General features: G+C 40.0%; 1 pseudogene; it reads left to right on the top strand.

Moving 5' to 3' along the window:
* Window positions 1-10,709, top strand: part of LOC112229099 — a 123,668-nt pseudogene extending 112,959 nt beyond the window's left edge.
* Window positions 10,710-14,771: the final 4,062 nt, after the last annotated feature.

The raw sequence follows: 14,771 nt of genomic DNA, 5'->3' as shown, positions 1-14,771 counted from the left end.
AGTGTTGTGCGGGTTTGGCCAGGGTAGGCCGTCATTGTAAATAAGAATTTGTTCTTAACTGACTTACCTAGTTAAGTAAAGGTTACACACACCACGCTGACCAAAAATGTGTTTTGTTGGCATTTACGTATGTCCCCATTACCAGTAAAACATAATCAAAACGTATTTATTTCACTTACTTGCAGTGCTGTTTCATTGTTCATTTGTTCAGTTGTTTCATTCTCAACCAGGATTTCTATGGAACCTTGTTTGATTCTTTGCGTGTCAAAAAAGATACACGTCAAATAACACTGACGTGTCAAATAAGCTTGTTGACCTGAAATATGACTGAACGTCACATAATAATTTAACGCGTTACTTAATTTGTTGCGTAGTTATTACACATTGATTACACTATCACTCGTATTTCATATGTCACAATGATTCATCGATACGTATTAGAGGTCGACCGATTATGATTTTTCAATGCCGATTATTGGAGGGCCAAAAAAAGCCAATACCAATTAATCAGCCGATTTTTTTTTTTTTATGTATTTATTTGTAATGACAAATACAACAATACTGAATTTACATTTATTTTAACTATAATATAATATATATATATATATATATATATATAACTTTCAATATAATACATCAATAAAAATCAATTTAGCCTCAAATAAATAATGAAACATGTTCAATTTGGTTTAAATAATACAAAAACAAAGTGTTGGAAAAGTAAAAGTGCAATATGTGCCATGTAAAAAAGCTAACGTTTGAGTTCCTTGCTCAGAACATGAGAACATATTAAAGTTGGTGGTTCCTTTTAAAGTGAGACTTCAATATTCCAAGGTAAGAGGTTTTAGGTTGTAGCCTTTACCCCGCCACAGGAGTACTATCTTGTCTCATCGTGCGGGCGATGAGACAAGGATATCCCTACCGGCCAACCCCTCCCTAACCCGGACGACGCTGGGCCAATTGTGTGTCGCCCCACGGACAGAGCCTCTGGTGGCACAGCTGGTGCTGCAGTACAGCGCCCTTAACCACTGCGCCACCCGGGAGGCCCGGTTAATATAGTATTTATAGGACTATTTCTCTCTATACCATTTGTATTTCATATACCTTTGACTATTGGATGTTCTTATAAGCACTATAGTATTGCCAGTGTAAAAGTATAGCTTCTGTCCCTCTCCTCGCCCCAACCTGGGCTCGAACGAGGAACACATCGACAACAGCCACCCTCGAAGCAGCGTTACCCATGCCGAGCAAGGGGAATAACTACTCCAAGTCTCAGAGCGAGTGACGTGTGAAACGCTATTAGCGAGCACCCCGCTAACTAGCTAGCCATTTCACATCGGTTACACCAGCCATTAGGCTGATAGGCTTGAAGTCATTAACAGCGTTGTGTTTGCGAAGAGCTGCTGGCAAAACGCACAAAAGTGCTGTTTGAATGAATGCTTATGAATGCTCTATCAAATCATAGACTTAATTATAACATAACAAACAGAAATACGAGCCTTTGGTCATTAATATGATCGAATCCGGAAACTATCATTTCAAAAACAAAACGTTTATTATTTCAGTGAAATACGGAACCGTTCGGTATTTTATCTAACGGGTTGCATCCCTAAGTCTAAATATTCTTGTTACATTGCACAACCTTCAATGTTATGTCATAATTACGTACAATTGTGGCAAATTAGTTCGCAATGAGCCAGGCTATCCAAACTGTTGCATATACCCTGACTCTGCGTGCAATGAACGCAAAAGAAGCAAAACGCAAAAGAACGCAAAAGAAGACAATTTCACCTGTTAATATTGCCTGCTACCCTGGATTTCTTTTAGCTAAATATGCAGGTTTAAAAATATATACTAGAGCGTTGGACTAGTTAACTATAAGTTTGCAAGATTGGGTCCCCCGAGCTGACAAGGTGAAAATTTGTCGTTCTGCCCCTGAACAAGGCAGTTAACCCACCGTTCCTAGGCTGTCATTGTAAATAAGAATGTGTTCTTAACTGACTTGCCTAGTTAAATAAAGGTTAAAAAAAAAAAAAAATCGGCAAAATCGGCGCCCAAAAATACAGATTTCCGATTGTTATGACAACTTGAAATCAGCCCTAATTAATCGTCCATTCCGATTAATCGGTCGACCTCTAATACGTATGCTATGATGCTGGGAAAGTTGTCTCGATCCCCTACAGCGCTGGTCATAAAAAAAGCTAGCTAGGTCATGGATGCAAACAATGTACTTCCCCAAAAACATAACAAAATGACATGTTTCAGTAGCTATAGTTAGCTACCTAACTATATAGCTAGGTGTCATAATGTAAAATAACCTTAATTTATAAGACAGTTATTTGATTTAATGGTAATCGGAACCATCTATGTGATGCTAGCCAAAATAAGGATTAGCAACAATAGTGGACTTTGCGGATTGCCCTCAGAATAAAAGTATGTCATTGACAGTGACGCAAATGAATACAAATAGTATAATTATTCCATAATTGAATAGATCATGCTAAACGAGGTTGGAATGTTATAAAAAGACAATAATTTGTTAATTTGACAAAAATCTGTTGAAATCACACTGGATGTATTATACTTTAGAATTGTATTGGGGGCATACTTACTTCACTGTACAGCCTTACCTTACCTTAAACGGTTGATTGTCAAGGGCAATGAATTCCATTATCTTGGCTTTAATGGATTTCACCTTTTGAGTTGTCTCGCTGAAATGTCCTTACTCTTTCAAATGACTGCTCGACTTGTTGACTGCTCGATCCACACAGCAGACATTGTGGCCTAGGTTAGGAATGCTGTGTTGCACAACATTTTACGTGGCATCATTGCGTCATGTACCTACCTTTTTATATAGGTATGCACGTCAGCTTTGACATCGGTATTAAACTAGACATCAGGCCGTTACCCATGTTGGCATTTTTAGCTAATATCGGCCGATTCCAGTATGTTCACCGATACATCGTGCATCCCTAATTCCAACAGTTCACCCAAGTGTTTTGCTCTAAATCACATGTCAAATCGCAATTGCAACATTTGGTTAAAAATAAGGCCTACATTGTTTCCCCATATCGTGCAGCCCTACGTGGCAGTGTGGAAATGCCCAAATGAGTGCAGGTAATGCAGAAATGTATAAAATTTATAAATTTTTGGTTGAATTGAACAGTGTGGTGAAGGACTCATTAAAATCACTGAGAATGTATGTGTTGCCACCCTAGGGTCACTCATTACTCATAAAGCACATTTAGAACTTGTATTATTAAAAAATAAAATACCATCATATCGTCCAGTTTTTTAGTTTTTTTTAATCCTGTCATAGGTTTTGGCCTAAAATCTCCTGGCACTAGATGGAGTCTGATGCCATGTATCCTAACAAGGTTTCCATGGCCTTTGTTAGTAAAACAGCCCCAGAACATTACAGATCCACCACCATACTTCACAGTGGGGATTAGGTTATTTTCTGCATGACCATGGCTCTTTTTAAGCCAAACTCACCTCTGGTGTTTTTTGCTAAAAAACAACAACTCTATTTTGTCTCATCAGACTGTCCAACCTGGTTCCAATCCAAGTTCAAAGACATTTAACAAACTCCAGCCGCTTACGTTTGTGGTTTGGTGACAGCAGAGGCTTTCTTCAGGCAACCCTTCCAAATAACTTTTTGGCATGGAGGTGGTGTTATTGTAGTTTTGGAGACCAGATGTAACCAACTATTGCAATTCTCCAACTGTGATTCTTGGAGATGTATTTTTCCACTTGAACCATCCCTCTCACTGTGCGTGGGGGCGAAATACACTTGTGTCCTCTTCCAGGCAGGTTCATCACTACTTCAGTTGTTTTACATGTCTTATTGCACTAATAGTGGAGATGGGTATTTTCAGGTGTGTAGCTATCTTTTTAAAGCCATTACCTGATTTGTGAAGGCTAACAACCTTTTGTCTTATTTCATTTGTGTGTGCTCAGTCATCCATCAACATGGTAAAGGACAAAGGGAGTGTCACCCCATATTTATACCCTAGTGAAACAGGACTTCAAAACTTCTTAGGAATTGGCATCCCGTCAAAGGGACAGTTAATGCAGGGCCTTGTGTCACCATCGCAGATTTTAGAGAAACAACAAATGTCGGTACAGGTGTCTTATATCGGCTGAAAGCTTAAATTCTTGTTAATATAACTGCACTGTACAATTTACAGTAGCTATTACTGCAAAAAAGGCCATGCAATTGTTTGAGGTGAGCTCCTAACAAAACACTTTTTTCACTGCGTTAGGCTTGATAAATCTACCTCTGAAGGTAAAATGTGTACTTACATTCTGAAATCTTGCTCTGATTTATCATCCAAAGGGTCGCAGAGATAACATGAAGTGTCGTTTTGTTAGATAAAATCCTTTTTCATGTCCTAAAAACGTCCATATAGCATGCACGATCGGTTTTGTATTTCCACTTGTTCAATTAGCAAATAAATGGAATCTGTGAAAATCTAACCCTAAACATTGTTTCAACCAGTCAAATCACGTTAGTATGTATTCCTCAGAGATCCTAGAATGTAACGAGACTTCACTATATCATTAGGGGTGTAGTATATCCTATAGGACACCATATTTGTTCAGAGAGCGACGCCTTCATGGCACCCCGATGACACGGACGGTCTTCACTTGAACGACTCTAACTTTGTCAAATAAGCACCAATTGTGGTCAAACGAAGCTAGCTAGATAGCCAATGAGCTGGGCTTTACGGGAGTATCCAGAAAGCTTTTATCTGTCGGAAAATATAGCTACTAACCTTGTACGACAGCATGGCTTTTCCTTTTGGACAAGAATTATAAGAATATTCAGAGTTATGAAAACTGGTTGTTTTGCAAATGTTGAACTTATAATATGGCTACTAATACTGGAAAAGCTCAATCAAAGTCCAAGTATACAGATTTGACGATATTCTTCCAGAAAAAATGTAGTATGAATGCAAATGTCTCCTTCACGATTTGCCCAAATGTACCTGGGCGACCTGGGCGAAATGTCATGTAGATCGCTCATTTAAAAAAAGGGGGCTGATTGCAAACTCTTTCAAAAATGTGGACGTATGTGGCATTGTATTGTGACAACTGCTCATTTTATTGCCATTTTATTAACCCCAGCACAAGGTGGACCTGTGTAATTATCATGCTGTTTAATCAGCTTCTTGATATGCCACACTTGTCAGGTGGATGGATCGTGGCAAATGAGAAATGCTCATTAACAGGGGTGTGAACAAATTTGTGCTCAAAATTGGAGAGAAATAAGCTTTTTGTGCTTGTGGAACATTTCTGGGATCTATTATTGCAACCCTACACTTTACATGTAGCGTTTATATTTTTGTTAAGTATAATTATTTCTTGATGACCATTTTCTTTCTTAAATGTTTTAACTCAAAGGTTAGATTCATATGATATTTTGAGTGTAAGATATAGCTGATAAACAGCAATGAACAGGATCAATAATTCAGGAGGCCACCATAGTATTTTAGATTTGTGTGTCTGTGTATCTGTGTTTTGTTACTTGTCTTGTTTTTGTGTGGACCCCACGAAGAATAGCTGCTGCTTTGGCAAAAGCTACTGGGGATCCGAATAAACCAACCAATACACATACACAGAATTTGACTTGGTGAATAGTTGCTGCCATCGATAGACAATGTACAAACAGAAACATAATCAACATACGGAATATACAATATAAATACAGAAAACATAAAACTCCGGAGTATAAGCTGATAAGCTGTGAGGATATAAGGTGAGGTGAGTTACTTTTAACAGTAACCTTGCCAACAACAAACATATAGACAAGTGAATTCTCTTGACAGTCTTTCTGCTAACAAGAAAGAGGAGTAATTTCACCCAAAGTAAAAAGGAAGGGGAAAACCAGTGGTGCAATTGTCTTGCTTTGCTGTTTGTTAGTGCTGACAGGGTGGTTTTCTCTAACCTTAGCCCATGGTGAACACAATCTGAGCCCAAATTAAAAATGTAGTTTGTAGAAAATCTGTTTGGTGCAGATAGTAAGAACATTAGATGTTGGGGAATCGTCCCACCGATTCTGAATAAATTACGTTTGCAACACAACTTAAGTCATGACTGACGTGAGGGCCATAACATATGAAACATTCCCTCTTATCAGTTGTTAACCCCATTCCAGTCTATACATTATATACCACCATATATAGTTCCACTGGAGAAAAGCCTTAAATGATTCAACAGACTTAAGCCTTGTTCACACTGCGAGACAAATCTGTTTTGGAGTACTGATGGTCCAAACAGCAAGTTACAAGTGACCAAATCATATTTGTGTGTGTTCAGACAGCAGTCATTTGTTGACATGGTTCTGCTAGTTGTCATAGTAATAACGATGGGTGTGTGCACAATGGTGTAGGCTGATTGGTGGTGTGCTCGTGCTTCCCATCACTCAGATGTTTATGTAGCAAACAAAGGTGACGACAACGCTTGCATATGAACATTTCTCAATGTTCAAAATCATAGGTGGGTTTTTTTTAGGCCTCAAAGTATATGATTATCCAAATTTCAAAACAAGTCCTTTTTGCCTAGCCAAGGCAGTCAACTTGCTAGCCAAGGCAGTCAACTAGCTAGCCAAGGCAGTCAGCTAGCTAGCCAAGGCAGTCAGCTAGCTAGCCAAGGCAGTCAGCTAGCTAGCCAAGGCAGTCAGCTAGCTAGCCAAGGCAGTCAGCTAGCTAGCCAAGGCAGTCAGCTAGCTAGCCTAGGCAGTGAACTAGCTAGCTGGGTAGCTGTTTAGCTTTCTAGCACATTCTCTCATTTGTTTGTAAACAATTAACTAGCTAATGAACAATGAACACAATTACATTTTATGGATGGCAATTTGAATGCACAGAGATACCGTGATGAGATCCTAAGGCCCATTATTGTGCCATTCATTCGCCGCCATCACCCCATGTTCCAGCATGATAACGTACCCCCATGTCGCAAGGATCTGTACACAATTCCTGGAAGCTGAAAATGTTCCAGGTCTTCCATGGCCTGCATACTCATTAGACATATCATATTTGGGATGCTCTGGATCGACGTGTACAATGGCATGTTCCGGTTCCCGACATTATCCAGGAACTAAGCACAGTCATTGAAGAAGAGCTGGACAACTTTCCACAGGCCACAATCAACAGCCTGATCAACTCGATACAAAGGAGATGTCTCGCTGCATGAGGCAAATGGTGGTCACACCAAATAGTGACTGGTTTTCTGATCCATGCCCCTATTTGTTTTTATTAAGGTATCTATGACCAACAGATGTATATCTGTATTCCCAGTCATGTCAAATCCATAGATTAGGGCCTGATGAATTTATTTCAATTGACTGATTTCCTTATATGAACTGTAACTCAGTAAGATCTTTGAAATAGTTTCATGTTGCATTTATATTTTTGTTCAGTGTAGTTATCTAGTTAGCATATAATTATGCAATTCAGTAAAGTAATTATACACCTACTAATATCCTAAACACTTTATAATGCATGTCATATCATTATGTTCAGAGTTTTAAGCCAAGCCTCCATGTCCACCCCCATCTCGCACTCACCCCGCAAAATTTCAATCGCATCTCACACCCTACACTTGTCCATCAAGCATGTAAACAAATAGCTTGCCTGGTCCATGGAAAGCTGCTCAATCTGCGTTGACTGGTGGAATCATTTAATAAGCTAAATGAGCTAATTGTAAAAACTGTTGACTTAACAAGGTAAAAAAGGAATAGAAAGGAACAATATAAACCAGTACTTTTTCTGGTTTTAACCGGTTCAGAACTTTATTATGCAGGTCAGAACAGTGGAATGGAATGAAAATAATTGTAGTTCTGAATGAAATGATTGGTAAATAATTTTGGTTCCAACCCCTGAATTTAATTAAACAATCCATGCAGAAATGCATATGACTGCAGTCATGCATACACCAACATTTACAACCAGCCAGCTTGTACAGGACATTCTGAGCTTTCCTTACCTTTGGAACTTCTGTAAAGATGTATTTATTTAAGATACACTACCAATTATTCCATCATAGACATGTAGCTATATAGGGCATGTTATTTTCCCCTGATCAGGTTCTTGTCTCAGAAGACACAGCTTGGCTGGTGTGTGATGGCGCCCAGGAGTGTATTAAACACACTACTATATGAGACCTGCTGGCCTTTGGAATTCAATTGAGTCTACAGGAAAAACACTTACGATAAGAGCATGATACAGGGGTCAGTTAAGGGGTAAATAAAAAACTTGCCAGAAGAATGAGTCAGATGTTTGATCTTTGAAGTCTATTGTTGCTGCTCTTTTAGCTATTTTATACTGAACAAACACAACATGTAAAGTGCTGGTCCCGTGTTTCATGAGCTGAAATAAAAGCTTATTTCTCTCAAAGTTTGTTAGCTAGCATTTTATCCTTTGCTAAGATGATCTATCCACTTGAAAGGTGTGGTATAACAAGAAGCTGATTAAACACTATGGTAATTACACAGGTGCACCTTGTGCTGGGGACATTAAGGCCATAGATTTCTTAAGTTCAGAGGGAGCTTGCAAATGGCATGCTGATTGCAAGAATGTCCACCAGAGCTGTTTCCAGAGAATTGTATGTTAATATCTCTATCATAAGCCGTGTCCAACCGTCCTCACAACCGCAGACAACGTGTAACCACACCAGCATAGGGCATCCACATCCGGCTTCTTCACCAGTGGGATCGTCGGGGTGTGGGGGGGAATAGAGGAGTATTTCTGTCTCTAAAGCCCTTTTGTGGGGGAAAACTCATTCTTATTGGCTGGGCATATGCCCTCCCAGGCCCACCCCATGGCTGCGCCCCTGCCCAGTCATGTGAAATCCATAGATTACGGTCTAATGAATTGATTTAAATTGACTGATTTCCTTATATGAACTGTAACTCAGCAAAGTCGTAGAAATGTTTTATGTTGCGTTTTATATTTTTGTTCAGTATAGATTAAAATTGCAAACAATTTACTCTGATCAGGTGGGACCATTCCCCAAATTCTCATGTTTTCACTATGTGCACCAAACAGATTTTCTACAAACTAAGTTCTTAATTTGGGCTCACGTTGTCTTTACCAGGGGCTAAGGTTAGAGAGAACCACCCTGTCAGCACTAACAAACAGCAAAGCAAGACAAATGTACCACTGGTTTTCCCCTTCCTTTTTACTTTGGGTGAAATTACTCCTCTTTATGGCTAGCGGAAAGACTGTGTCAAGAAAATGCACTTGCCTGCATGTTTGTGGTTGGCAAGGTTACTTTAAAAGTAACGCATTATACATTCATTGGAAGAAACAGGTGAAACGAGGCGGTACCATCCAACAAAAAAATGCTTGTTTTATATTTCCGTTGTGAACCGTTTTCCACAGTGTGCCCTAATGAATTGACCCACAATGGGGTTCTGCATGCATGGTAGCCATTTTGTATTCCTAGTGCTCACCACCCAGCCCCTGAGCTGTGGAGTGTCAACAATCAGAGGTGCAGATAATAGGAGAGACAGCTCTATCAGCAATAACTGTGTTTCACTCCTGTTCACATGATAAATCATTCCCCACTCCCTTGATCCACACCAATTGACTTAATCAAAGTTAAGTTGTGTTCCCCATTTTTAGACTTTTTTTCGGCTCATTTGTTCAATTAATCCCATTACGCCATTGCTGGTGTCTGATCATCCCGGCCATTTCACAACTTTGAATAAAGAGTACCAGCTATCTCCCCTATCAGATGGATATGAGACGGGTGCCTCTTTCCATTCCTCTCAATTACAAAGAATCTTGAGCAGCCTCATGCAATCAAATAGCTAGCAACATTGGAAGATTTTTAACCAAGATACCTCCCAGGGTTGCAATCCTCTACCTCTGTTTTACACAGATCCCCATGAACCACGGTATGTCTCATAACAGCTTTTTTTCAAAGACCATCTCCATAGACCGACCCTCAATGTAAACTGCACTCCCATTGATGTGAGCTAAACTGATTGTTGAAACCTTTCTCCTCTCTTTGTTTAAAGCCTTGCTGCTGGGATGAGGAAGCGCAGCCTCAGTGACTGCAGCGATGACTGGTGAGGAAGATGAGGCAGAGGGGAGCAGGAAGAGACCAAGGCAACAAGCAGCTGCCAAGCCCCTGGACACTGGCCTCTCTCTGGCTGAGGATGAAGAGCTGGTCCTGCATCTGCTAGGGATCTGGCGCTAGGGCTCACGAAAGAGAGGACATTTACCAAACACTGTGTTATGGAGGATCCTCTTCAATGTCTTGTTGTCATTATTTGGATGTTCCCCACTATTTTGGGAACATTAGAGATTTCCCAAACTGTCAAATAAAACATACAATTTACTGTTACATGTGATTGTTTTACTGTAGTTACCTGTGCTTGTTTGGTAAAAAAAATAATATGAAATTTAACATGGAAAACATTTGACAAGTGCTTTAGTTAGTACCTATCCACATACTGTTTTACTTTTCTTCTCAAATGTTTCTCTTTGTTCTAAAATAACCTTTCAAGTACCCATCCATTTTATGACAAAGTAATATCTCACAACCATTTCCTTGGCGTACGTGTTTCTCTGCATCTCGTTCCAAGTGATGTCTATTGTAATATAATGGCATGGAACATGCTGCACCTTGACTGGAATGATTTGATTCTAGCTCGATGCAGGGGCCACCATTCACTTGGTTAAAGCCTGAAGCCCACTTTCATGTTTTTCTTTTCACAGATGTAAATTACTTTGGCACATTCTAGAAGGAAATTAATGTATAATTCCTTCTACCCCCTGTGGCCTCATCAGAGATCTGCTCCACACACTACGAGGGGGGACTGGCAGGCTGACAGATGTACAGTACAAGTCAAAAGTTTGAACATACCTACTCATTCCAGGGTTTTATTTATTTGTACTATTTTCTACATTGTAGAATAATAGTGAAGACATCAAAACTATGAAATAACACATGGAATGATGTAATAACCAAAAAAGTGTTAAACAAATCAAAATATATTTGAGATTCTTCAAAGTGATCACCCTTTGTCTTGACAGCTTTGCACACTTGGCATTCTCTCAACCAGCTTCATAAGGTAGTCACCTGGAATGCATTTCAATTAACAGGTGTGCCATGTTAATTAGTGGAATTTCTTTTGTTAATGCGTTTGAGCTAATCAGTTGTGTTGGGACAAGGTAGGGGTGGTATACAGAAGATCGCGATATTTGGTAAAAGACCAAGTCCATATTATGGCAGAACAGCTCAAATAAGCAGAGAGAAATGACAGTCCATCATTACTATTAGATATGAAGGTCAGTCAATTTGGAAAATTTCAAGAACTTTGACATTTTCTTGAAGTGAAGTGCAAAAACCATCAAGCGCTATGATGAAACTGGCTCTCACGAGGACCGCCACAGGAGGGGAAGACCTAGAGTTACCTCTACTGCAGAGGATTCGTTCATAAGAGTTACCAGCCTCAGAAATTGCAGCCCAAATAAATGCTTCACAGAGTTCAATTCACAGACACATAACATCAACTGTTCAGAAGAGACTGCGTGAATCAGGCTTTCATGGTCGATTTGCTGCAAAGAAACCAATACTAAAGGGCACCAATAAGAAAAAGAAACATACTTGGGCCAAGAGACCCGAGCAATAGACATTAGACCGGTCGGAAATCTGTCCTTTGGTCTAATGAGTCCAAATGTGAGATTTTTGGTTCCAATCTCCATGTCTTTGTGATACACAGAATAGGTGAACAGATGATCTCCGCATGTGTGGTTCCCACCATGAAGCATGGAGGAGGAGGTGTGATGGTGTGGGGGTGCTTTGCTGCTGACACTGTTGGGGATTTATTTAGAATTCAAGGCACACTTAACCACCATGGCTACCACAGCAGCGATACGCCATCCCATCTGATTTGCGCTTAGTGGTACTATCATTTGTTTTTCAACAGGACAATGACCCAACACACATCCAGGCTGTGTAAGGGCTATTTGACCAAGAAGGAGAGTGATGGTGTGCTGCATCAGATGACCTGGCTTCCACAATTTCCCGATCTCAACCCAATTGAGATGGTTTGGGATGAGTTGAACCGCAGAGTGAAGTAAAAGCAGCCAACGAGTGCTCAGAGTATATGGGAACTCATTCAAAACTGGTGGTAAAGCGTTCCAGGTGAAGCTGGTTGAGAGAATGCCAAGAGTGTGCAAAGCTGTCATCAAGGCAAAGGGTTGATACTTTGAAGAATCTGAAATCTAAAATATATTTGGATTTGTTTAACACTTTTTTTGGTTACTACGTGATTCCGTATGTGTTGTTTCATAGTTTTGATGTTTTCACTCTTATTCTACAATGTAGAAAATAGTAAAAAGAAAAACCCTGGAATGAGATGTGTCCAAAGTTTTGACTGGCAGTGTACATTATGCAGACATGCTTGTCCCAGATCCCAAAACCACTCTCTATTTTCTGACCCTTTAACTTTTTGTGTTAAATATTCTCTTGCTGTCCCGTTGGTACTCTTTTTCACTCTTGTTGCTCTCCATCACACTGTTTCCCCCATTACATCTTACTCCTCTCTCGGTTTTGTTCTCTGGCTCTCACTGGCTTTTTCATCATGTTTTTTTTTCTCCACTTGTCCTATTCCCCCTTTCCCCTCACTGCAGTTCCAGCTTTGAAAGCTGCCCTTTCTCTGGCTTTAAGCCAATGCAGGCTCAGATTACTTCAAACCACTGCCTTCTCTGTGTGAAGCATAAATTGCTGCATCACTGGTCCAAAACAAACAACAGTAATGTAATACCTTCAAGTCCCAGTCACCATCTGTGTCCCATTACCTGTTATTGCTTTATCCCACTTTTTGGGGGGGCTTATTCGTTTATGTTTTATGCTCAGCTGTAGCACCACTTGACTTGATAGAAATTAAAATAGGTGTCACTAGAGTTGCAAAATTCCCTCAACTTTCTGGTAAGATTCTCAGGTTTTCCAGAAGTCCTGGATGAAGCATTCCCAGATGTCCTGCTTATTCTTGATGACAGGAATATTCTAACCAGGATTTCTGGACATTTTTTGGTAAAGTTACGGTAATTTTGTAATGGGGCACAGTTGGTGACAGGGACTTCAAGGTATTCTATTACTTTTATTGGCATCGGTGGTGCAGCTTGTTATGCCTTTCACAGAGAAGGAAGTGGTTTCATGTCTGAGGCTCGCCTGGGGCAGCTTTCAGATCTCGAGCTCCCAGCACATCATGCTCAAAGATTACATGGGCGTAGGCCCTGCCTATGACTCCCTTGTGATTGACATAACTTACGCTGAAAAAAATAGAAAAGCAACAATATTCAAACACTTGACTGAGTTACAGTTCATATAAGGAAATCAGTCCTAATCTATGGATTTCACATGACTGAGAATACAGATATGCATTTGTTGGTCAAAGATACCTTCAAGAAAGAGGTGTGGATCAGAGAACTCGTCAGTATCTGGTGTGACTACCACTTGCCTCATGCAGCGTGTGACATCTCCTTCGTATAGAGTTGAACAGTGTCCTGTTCCACACCTCTTCAATGGCTGTGCAAAGTTTCTGGAACTGGAACACGCTGTCGTTCACGTTGATCCAGGGCATCCCAAGCTGCTCAATGGGTGACATGTTTGGTGAGTATGCAGGCCATGGAAGAACTGGGACATTTTCAGCTTCCAGGAATTGTGTACAGATCCTTACGATATGGGGCTGTGCATTATGCTGAAACGTGATGGTGGTTACACGTGGTCTGCGTGAGACCAGTTGGACGTACTGCCAAATTCTCTAAAATTACGGAGGGAGCTTATGGTAGAGAAATGAACATCCAATTCTCTGGCAACAGCTCTGGTGGACATTCCTGTCGTCAGCATGCCAATTGCACACTCCCTCAACTTGAGACATCTGTTGCATTGTGTTGTGTGACACAAATGCATATTTTAGAGTGGTCTTTTATTGTCCCCGCACAAGGTGCACCTGTGTAATGATCAAATTAGCCTTTTGTGCGTATGGAACATTTTTGGGATATTTTATTTCATCTCATGAAACATGGGACCAACACTTTACATATTGCATTTTTATTTTTGTTCGGTGTAATTTAGCAGATCCCGAATGCTGTAGAATGCCAGGATGGGCTTTTTCATAATCTGCCACCCCAGAGTGTATTTTAGTGTTTTTGACATTTGTTGTCTCCTCCTGTTACAAAACTGATCACTTGAAAATATTTGGGACAGAGATTTAACTTCCTGCAATCTAATAGTTTTTCATTTATTTCTATGAGTAGTTATGTATGAAAGATGTCTTAAACCCACTTAGTGTGCTTGAGAGGTCACCTTCCTCTGCAGTACTTAGTTTTTCCTTTCTGTAAAGCCCATAGGCACTCGTCTTACTCTCCCTTTAACATGTCAGTGGTCAGTGGTTAACCAGGGGAGCATTATCTTCACAGCTATTTTACAGTAATGTACTCTCAAAATAGAAAGTCAGCAAATCTCTATTGTTGCTTCAGTACTGAAAATGGCCTCCTTTTGTCATTCCATCATTTTTGTGGAAAAGATATTGAAAGATATATGGTAATATCTATCTACTTATAACAAGTGTGGAACAATGTTGAGTTTTATTTGAATATACCTCTTAAGAGACCTGAAAGTTGCACAGCCGTAAATCCCCTTTTCAATGCAGTCTGGGTTTTTATACAGTAAAAGACTAAAGGTGCAATGTTTAGATGCTACCCACTTATTAGAAGCGTATCTGGCTTTTGCCCTTTGTATAATATATG

This window comes from Oncorhynchus tshawytscha, linkage group LG30 (genome assembly GCF_018296145.1).
Source record: "Oncorhynchus tshawytscha isolate Ot180627B linkage group LG30, Otsh_v2.0, whole genome shotgun sequence".
NCBI lineage: Eukaryota > Metazoa > Chordata > Actinopteri > Salmoniformes > Salmonidae > Oncorhynchus > Oncorhynchus tshawytscha.
Note: the sequence above shows the minus strand (reverse complement) of the source record. Positions and strands in the feature narration are given on the sequence as shown.